Raw genomic sequence first — 9,726 nt, forward strand, 5'->3', positions numbered from 1 at the left:
AAACTCAAAACACCAGGAACTGATATCACTGAAATCCCCAAATCACTCCTGGGATCCAAGCAGGGATTTGGGTACGGAGTCTCAAAAACACCAGATACTGATGTAATTTCTGGGATCCAAGGAAGGATGGGGTAGGGAGTCTCAAAAGCACTGGGTATTGAGGTCATTGCCGTACCCCAAATCAGCCCTGAGATCCAAGCAGTGATTGGGATGTGGAGTTTCAAATGCACTGGGTATTGAGGTTATTGCAGCCCCCCAAATCACTCCTGGGATCCCAGCAGGGATTTTGGTATGGAGTCTCAAAAACACCAGGTACTGATGTCACTGCAATCCCCCAAATCATTTCTGGGATCCAAGGAGGGATGGGGTATGAAGTCTCAAAAATATCAGGTACTAATGTCATTTCTGGGATCCAAGAAGGGATGGGGTAGGAAGTCTAAAAAGCACCAGGTACTGATGTCATTGCAACACCCCAAAATCACTCCTGGGATCCAAGCAGTGACTGGGGTGTGGAGCCTCAAAAGTACCAGGTATTTATTATATACTGATATTTAATATAATACTGATGTCATTGCTGGGATCCAAGGAGGAATGGGGTAGGAAGTCGCAAAAGAACCTGTTGAGGTCATTGTAACCCCTCAAATCATCCCTGGGTTGCAAGGAGGGATGGGGTATGGAGTCTCAAAAACACCAGGTACTGATGTCATTACAATCCCCAAATCATTCCGGGGATCCAAGGAGGGATGGGGTAGGAAGTCTCAAAAACTGATGTTATTGCAATCCCCCAAATCACTGCTGGGATCCAAGTGGTGATTGGGGTGTGGAGTCTCAAAAGCACCAGGTATTGAGGTCATTGCAATCTCCAAATCACTGCTGGGATCCAAGGAAGGATGGGGGTAGGAAGCTCAAAAGCACAGGGTACTGAGGTCATTAAACCCCCCAAATCACTCCTGGGATCCAGAGGGGATGGAAGGAAAGGAGGCTGTGACAGGGGACAGCCCCACTCACTGTCCAGCCAGCAGGAAAGGGGAGAGTGCAACGGGTGAGGCACAACCAAAAGGAGGAAACACCCAAAATTATCCGTGCAAATACCCCTCAACACTCACACAACTCAGGAGAACAGCTTAAAAACTCCACGTGTTGCTCTGCTTTTAGCAAGACCCAGAAATTTGCACCAAAACCCTGACAAGTAGAACGAGTTTCCAAAAACAGCCCAAAAACTCCTTTTTTCAAAGCAGGAGTTTTCCAAAACAGCCCAAAAACTCATTTTTTCCAAGGCCCACCTTAATTCGGCTGTGGAATTTTCTTCCCCAGATTGTCCATTTAAGAAAAACCCAAGATTTTGAATGGCTCCACAATTGGTGTGGTTGTATTCCCAGCTCACCTGTTCTCCCTGGCAGAGCCTTTGCCTTGAATACAGAACCTGCTGTTCCTCAGCACCTCTGAAAGCCTCTCCCCAGCCAGCAGAAGAAGGTGGTGGGACAGTGCCCATTAGTGACAATTATCCATGGACATGATGCCATTCCTCAGGCTGCTGAGTGAGTTCCCAGCAAGGCCCCCTCTGGTTTTCTTCCCTTCACAAACATGAGTCATTTTTAAAGATCATTAGAGCAAAGGAAGCATTAGATGGTGGCTGAAGGGACAATCACTTCTAGGAGACCTCCCCCATTTGATAGATGGGGAAACAAGAAGCCAAGGAAGCCCCTGAGGGCCGTGGGACAGCTCTCCATCAAACCCAAGTCTCCCTTTGGCAGCCCAGGAGAAGTTTCCCTAAAGTAAAATGAAGCTGTGTAGCACACCAAGCACTTGCTATTCCATCAATAGGCAATTGTAACAGGATACACCTCCTTAGTCTCTAAATGAGTTTTCTTTCCAGCACTACATTATAGACAAATCCCCTGTCACAAAAAACAAATAAATCCCTTTTCACAATCAAATATGCTCTAACCAAGTCAAACAGGGCCACACGCGCGTGCGGCGAATCCGCAAAGCTTCCCCCACCTTCCCAGCCTGGCCATCCTCCCTCCAGCTGGGGAAAGAGGCAAAAAGGAGAGGAAAGGAAGAATATTTGATGGGAGAAACAAAGTGGCAATTTCCCATTTCAGCTGGGAATCAATGTGAGGTCTCCCTGTGTTCCTGCTCCACCGGGGCTGAGCTCTCGCTGCTGAACCCAGACTGACACAACACCAGAGCTTGACTTACTGGTGCTTCATCCCAGCAAGATATTTTTAATTTAAACCCTGTCACTGCTGAGGATGAAGCCATCCAGGCTGTAATTTACTGCTAATTCATTCTCCTGATCCCTATAACTCTAAAAGTCACGAAGCAGTGGAATGCCCGACCGGTCCCCAGTGAGGCTCGGCATGAATGAGCATCAGGGGGCTGCTGGCAGCAAGTGTGAGCTCCTCATTCAGAAAAACCAGCAAATATATAAATATTAACCATCTCCAGGTGGTCACCAGGCCAGCATCACCTCACTGTTTCCCAGGAAAACACCACTGGGAATCAACATTTTCACCAACCTCACCTTTCCTCCCTCATGGAGTGTTTTAGCTCCAGGAAAAATAACACAGAGGTCGTGGAGCCTCATTTCACAAACATTTATGTTCATTTGGCTTAAGGATCAAGACTTATCCCTCTGGCCCTTGCAGGAGAGCAGAGGAGGGGGAAATAAGTGGGTTTAGGTCATGCAAATGCCTGTAGTGGAAAGCTAACCTGTATTATCTGCATCAGAGCCACACATTCGTCCTGGCAAATCCCATAAATTTATTGCCAATGGCTGGGTGGGAAAGCCCCAGCAGATCAGTGTGGGGATAACAGAGGTGGAAGGAAACTCAGAGATCAGGCATGAGAAGCAGGAGAAGCAGAGGTCCCACATCTCCCTTTTGGGTCACAAGTGCAAATCCTGCCACGCTCAGCAGGACTTTTTATTTATCCCCATGCAAAAGAACCCTGGGAGTCTCAGCCACTTCACTTTTGGGTCTGGATTCCTGTTTCACTGCATGAAGCATTTAAAAAACGCTTTTTTGAAGGGGGGAAAACCCTCTCAGCAGCAAAGCCTGGAGTAAAAGCAAGTCACAGAGCCTGCAAACGATCTTTCTCTCTCTCTGTAGTGATTCCAGGTGAGGTCAGAGCCAGGGATGGGGGTTTGAACTCAGTCACTGCTCTCCCCCAGGTCTTCAGACTCTGAGAACTTGGTGTCTTTTACAAATATTGGTGTTTGAGGTAGGAACAGCTGGGAACATCATATTTCAGCAAAAAGTTGGCTTCCTCCATGGCTGCAGACATCCCCTTGGAAGGGAGCCTGTCCCTGACAATGCTCACATCAACTGGAGGGCTACAGGTGTCTAAAATGAAATAGGGCTTTCAATTGGGTTTTCAAACCATTGTTCAGGGCCTTCAGAGCATCTCTGAGGGCTCACAGAGGTTTTTACCAAGGAAAGGGCTCAGGACAGAGCCACATGGAACACAGGACACAGAGTTGGCACCTCTAACCTGGGTGGCTGCTCAGCCCCTCAAGGATGAGGCAAACTCACAGAGCTCATGCACCAACAAAAAAACCCAGACTATTCTTTGGGATGAGTCAAAAAAACCCCAAGGGAAGATGCCAGACACAGAGAATCACCACACAGGCTGTGGGAACTCAGCAGGTCATTTCTGCAGTGATGTCTCCATCCCCAAAGGTGGTTAAAAACATTTTGCAGCAAATTTTAAAGGCACTAGGACTGAGATCCATGAAAGCACAGCTGCTCCCAGGCCAGTTTTCTAACCTAAAATATTTGCTTCTCTCTGCCCATGGCAAGGTATTGGAACTAGGTGATCTTTAAAGTCCCTTCCAACCCAAACTGTTCTGTAATTCCATGATTCTTTCTCCTTCAAAGCACCCATTTGCCATTTTAACCGGAAAAAATTCAATCCTGGAAATGTCCTGTTGTGTCCAAGGGCTGCTCTTGGCTGTTGAAGCACCCACAGAAGGGCAGGCATCACTCCCTGCTCTCATCAGAGTCCCACCTGGGGCTCAGTTTGCATTTCAGGCTGGTGAGTGAGAATTCCTCACTAATAAATGTGGACTGAGCTGTTTGCCTCTCTCTGCCTCAGTTTCCCAATCACTCAGGAAATGAGTGGGTGGTTCTGTTTTAAACCCTGTGCCTCAGTTTCCAATTACTCAGAAATTGAGTGAATGATTATGTTTTAAAACCCCATGCCTCAGTTTTCCTATTCATACCACAAGAATTGAGTGAGTGGTTATGTTTTAAACCCTGTGCCTCAGTTTCCCTATCCACACCATGGGAATGCAGTGAGCAGTTATGTTTTAAAAATCCACGCCTCAGTTTCCCTATCCATACCACAAGAATTGAGTGAGTAGTTCTGTTTTAAAACCCTGTGCCTCAGTTTCCCCACCCATACCACAGGAATTGAGTGAATGGCTCTGTTCTAAAACCCTGTGCCTCAGTTTCCCTATCCATACCACAGGAATTGAGTGAATGGTTGTGTTTTAAAAACCCTGTGCCTCAGTTTCCCAATTACTCAGGAATTGAGTGAATGGTTGTGTTTTAAAACCTTGTGCCTCAGTTTCCCTATCCATACCACAGGAACTAAGCAAGTGGTTGTGTTTTAAAACCCTGTGCCTCAGTTTCCCTATCCACACCACAGGAATGGAGTAGATGGTTCTTTTTTCAAACCCTGTGCCTCAGTTTCCCTACCCACAGCATGAGAATTGAGTGAATGGTTGTTTTAAACTCCCATGCCTCAGTTTCCCTATCCACACCATGGGAATGGAGTGAGTGGTTGTTTTAAACCCCTGTGCCTCAATTTCCCTATCCACACCACAGGAACTGAGTAAGTGGTTCTGTGTAAAACCCTGTGCCTCAGTTTCCCTATCCACACCATGGGAATGGAGTAGATGGTTATGTTTAAAACCCTGTGCCTCAGTTTCCCTATCCATACCAAGGGAATGGAATATATTGGTGTGTTTTAAACCTTATGCCTCAGTTTCCCCATCCACACCATGGGAATGGAATAGATGGTTATGTTTTAAACCCTGTGCCTCAATTTCCCTATCCACACCATGGGAATTGAGTAGATGGTTATGTTTTAAAACCTGTGCCTCAGTTTCCCCACCCACACCACGGGAATTGAGTGAATGGCTCTGTTTTAAAACCACTCAGAGCCTGAGTGAAAAACATGTGGGCAGCACTACGTAATTTTTTTTTTTTCCTTCTTTTTCTTTTTTCTTTTTGTCACAGGCTCCTTGAGAGCTCAAAGCTGAGGGACATAAAGCACTTTTCAGAGGAAGACAGGCGGGCAGGGAAGCACGCTCATCACTGATGCCCTGCAGGAAGGCGCTGGACTCTCTGCACAGACGGGAAGTCTCCTTGCCTTGGGCGCCTGGAGCTGCTGTCCCTTCCCCGGGTCTCGCCAGCCAGAAGGAAGGAGTGAGAAAGAGCCCTCTGAAGCCTTCCAGAGAGCCAGAAAGGCTCCCCAGATGCTTTGTGTTAGAGCATGAAGCAGTTGGAGGGCTTTGCTGGGGGGAGCAGTCACATCCCCAGTCACAAAACGCATCCCTGGCTGGGGAGGGAGCACATGGACAGCTCCCTCATGGGCTGCACCTGAGACTTTGGAGTCTCAGCTATGTGGGACCCCGCTTTAGAGGGGTTATAAATAATAAATAGATCAAGAGCAGCCAAATGACTCCCAGGACACCACGCCATCCCGCTCCCAAACACATGTGGGCAGTGCCAAGCCCCAAACTCTGGCACTGCAAACTCCAAAACTCAGCAGCAGCCCCACCTCTGACACCCTCCCCAGGTCAGACCAGCGTGGAGCACCACAGCATCCTCCTCAGGGTTCCCTTCCTCAGAAGAAACTGATTCCCACACGGCTTTAACCCTCAGCACAACCCCGAGCATCGTAAAACCTTGCCGGGCTCATCACACGAGCCCAGCCCCGGCACTGCGAGCGGGAGCTCGGTTTGACTGCTTGGTTTTACTGCATCCCTTCGGCATCGGGAGGCAGAGACAAAGCGGCGCGGTAAGAGGAAAAAGATGCAACACAAAAGGGGCGCCGGCATCTCTCCTCCCCCTCGTCAGCCTGCGAAAGTGCAGGAATTGATATGAAAGCGGCTCCGGCGAGGCTGAGCCCCCCGGGATGGAGCTGCCACAGACGGCTCCTGCCTTCCCGGCAGCGCAGCTCAGCCCAGCCGCTCTCCTGCCTCTGCTCAGCCCTTGGCTTTGCCTCACCCACCCCCTCCCTGCTCTCTGGCTGCTGGCAGGTGAATCCGCTGAGAAAATGCTCAAATATTCGCTCTCCCTGCGGAGAAGTTCAGCGCGTCCCTTTGGGCTCGCAGCATCCCTCCCTAGCCGCGCACAGCGCGTTTGACAGCAGCGCCGGCGATCCTCGAGCAAATGCTTCCCTACAGCACCGCGACTGAGCATCTAAAACACCCGTGTTGGACAGAAACAGCGCTTAGATCATGCGGCTGGCATTTATTTTAGGTGGTATAGACATCACCGAGCGCCGCACGTTCCGGATGGGACAGGGAGAGAAGAAGCCTTGGAGTGATGCTTTCGGAAAGGAGACATCCCACGGAGGGTGGATCTGGGCAAAGGAGGGGGAAAAAAGCCCAGATTTTCGTGCCGGGGCTGGGGTTGCGTGTTTAAACCTGGTTGCACACGAGAAACACACACACACACACACACACACACATCTGTTGCACCGCTTGAAACCCGGCTTAGCGAAGGATCCCCCACACACAAACAAACAAACAAACAAACGCGCACTTCCCCCGGCAAAAAAAAAAAAACCAACAAAAACACAAAAACACAAGCGAAACGCTGCTCGCATCCCCTGCACCTCCAGCCAGAGGCTTAGGCGGGGGGAGGAAGCACCTAATCCCACGCTGGGAGGCACACGCCGTAATTAAAATCACAGAAATTAGAATCACACAAGCCCGAGCCCCCCGTGCCCCGCTCGCGGGTTTCTACAAACAACACCCGCAGAAACAGAGGGCAGCTAAGGAAAATAAGTTAGCACGCTTTCCACCCTCCGAAATATCTGTGCACGCTCAAGATAAGTCCCTAGAAGGCTGCGAGCACTTTGCATCGGCTGTAAAAATCCCCCGGCACCGTCATTGTTCCCGCGGATCGTGAGAGCATCCCCCGGCATCTCGGGGGTCCCGCTCCGAACCGAACCTCTCTGCATCACTCACCCCACAACCCGGGGAGCAGCAAACCCCTCTCGCTTTTCCCAAAATCTCTTTTCCCGGCAGCGGAGGGAGGCTGTGGGCTGTCAGGTGCGTTTGCAGCGAGCAGGGCTGGGAAGCAGAGAGGGGTGGGGAAGTTTTGCGGGAGAGGTGCGGAGCCACAACGCGATCCAGAGGCTCCTTCCCATCAGGGCGAGCCCTGCTCGGGGCTCCTACCCCCGCATCCCTTCATCCATCCCTTCCCGGCACAGCGAGCAGATGGAGCCCCGGGAGGAGGATTTCAGGATGGAGCAGCCACATGCAGCCGCTACAAACCCAAACAGCCCTGCTGGGGCTGAGCAAGCGGGTTTGTTTGTCTGGGAGCAACTCGGCTCCTGCCGGAGTATTAGACTTCCAGCGAAACAACGTGGATTTCCAGCGAAACAACGCGCGGCTCGGTGTTTAGATCACTTCTCCCGGTGTACATCATTTAAGGGCATATGTCTGATAAACGCAGAGTATCGATACGCAGCACACACACATGCACCGAGGGAAAGGAGGCAGTTTCGGCTGCGCTGACTCCGCAGCCGGGATTTGGGCAGGGAAACTCTCCAGCACCTTGCAGGAAGGGAAGCCACGAGGGTCTGCCCTTCCCTTTTAGGTGTTCACCGCCAGGGATGGCCCCGGTCCCCTGTCCCCATCCCAGGGTTATCCTCCCCGGGAATTGGGCTCTGCCTCCAGCCCAGTCCAGCTGCAACCTCACCGGGAGCAGGAAAAGTTTGGAAATGCCTCCAGCTCCTCGCCCGAGGAGAGCTCCGGAGCATCGCAGGCGGAAAACACCCCCCGAGGGGAGGCGAACCCGCAGCCGGGGATGCCGGGGGTGACGAGGGACGGGCTGCGAGCTGAGCCGCTACCTCCGGGCAGAAAAGTTGAGCCTTGTGCATGGGGGAAAGGGCATCAGGAACGGGGGACAGCGGGCACCGCGTCCCCTCCGCGCTGGGGATGTGCAGCAGGGGGTCCCCGCCGCGCCCCCCGCCCAGCATCCTCCCAAGGCGGGCCGGGAGGGGCCGTGCCCGATCCCTCGGCTCAGCCCGCTGTCCTCGGGGGTCTCTGCCCTCCAGCCCTCCATCCCCCCATCCCAGACCCCCTTCCCGGGACCCGGGGGTGGCGAGCAGCGGTGGGGGCGCCTCCCAGGCCCCCTCCCTGGGTGCCGCCAGGTGTGCAGGGCAGGTACCGCTGCAGCCCCGCCAGCCCTGCCGGGGCATCCTCCGGGGCATCCTCCCGCAGCCCGGGCGGGGCGGGGGCTCCTTACCTGGGAATGCTCCTGGCTTGCTTTGGGTGGGTTTTGGTGTGTATATATATATATACATATATGTATATATATATATTATATTTCTCTCCTCTCCTTTCCCCCCACTTCAGTCTTCAGAGCAGGCGCCGCATTGACACTGCAGATGGTCTCTGTGTGCGTGTGTGTGTGTGTGTGTGTGTGTGCGCGCGTGTGTGCGTGTGTGTCTCTCTCCAATCCCAAATACTCCACGGAGGCGGAACACGGAGCCCTCTCTCTGCACTGGGCAAACCGTGTCTGGCTCGCCCAGAGCCGGAGGAGGAGGGGGGGAGAACGGAGGGGACGGGGGGGACGGGGGGAACGCCGCTCCAGAACGCAGCTCCAGTTTTCACTCCCCCCCCAAATCACCCCTCCCTCCCTCCCTCCCCCAGCCCTTCCCCCCCTCCGTCTCTAACCCAGCCGGCAGCGGGGGGAGCCGGGCAGGGGCTGCGGGATGCGGGATGCGGGCAGGGGATGCGCTACGGGGCCATGCCCGGCTCCGCGGCCTCTCTGCCGCCCGCCCGCCCGCCGGGGAGGGCTCGCACTGCGGCTGTCTCGCCAGCCAGCCCTTCCTTCCTCCCCAGCCCTCCTCTCTCTCCAATGGTGGCTGCGGAGCCGGCTTGGACACCCAGGCTCTTTTGCAAACACAGGCACACACCCCTTTCCGAAAAAAAAAAAAAAATTATTAAAAAAAAGAATAGCTGGAGAGAGGTGTAGAAGTGCTGTGGCAACCGCAGCCTAATGCACGGGGGAGGGATAATAAAAATAATGAATAGAAAAATGAAGCGATAATAAAAATCCCTTTCTATCCCTTTTCTCTTTCTTTCCTATTTTTTTTTTAGCTTTGCAGAGAGAGTGGCCGCTCGCTCCTCCTTTCTCCAGCCCACCCACCTCCGGGAGAGGGGAGAAGGCGGAGGAGCGCAGGTTGTCTCTGGACGGGGGTCCCCCAAGGCGCTTTTCGTCGTCCTAAAGTTTGCAGGGGCTGGGGAAGGGGCTGGGGACGGGCGGGGAGCGGGGCCGCCTCCCGGGGCTGCCGGCGCCGCTCTCCCCCGGCCGCAACTCCGGCTGCTGGATTCCTCCTGCTGCGGTGCCTTCCCTCGCTCCTGCTCACTACTGACACCTAGGAGCTCCAGCCTGATTGGGCTAATTGGGAAACGTCTCTGCCCTCCCCGAAAAATAGGGGGAAAAAATTAAAAAAAAAAAGGATCAAAACCCCAAA

The 9,726-nt window shown here is 52.9% G+C and overlaps 1 protein-coding gene across 1 annotated transcript in view; it reads right to left on the reverse strand.

Annotated features, from left to right (window-relative positions):
* The window catches only part of PLXNA4 (plexin A4), a 502,367-nt gene extending 493,659 nt beyond the window's left edge, over nt 1-8,708 (reverse strand). The window contains exon 1 of the mRNA XM_054292393.1: nt 8,493-8,708. The gene's annotated coding sequence lies outside the window, so the exon portion shown is untranslated. The remainder of the gene's footprint in view (nt 1-8,492) is intronic.
* Nucleotides 8,709-9,726: the final 1,018 nt, after the last annotated feature.

Source organism: Melozone crissalis, unplaced genomic scaffold, assembly GCF_028551555.1.
Source record: "Melozone crissalis strain CALT ecotype California unplaced genomic scaffold, PUWL_Pcris_2 ptg000110l_1, whole genome shotgun sequence".
NCBI classification, from domain to species: Eukaryota; Metazoa; Chordata; class Aves; order Passeriformes; family Passerellidae; genus Melozone; species Melozone crissalis.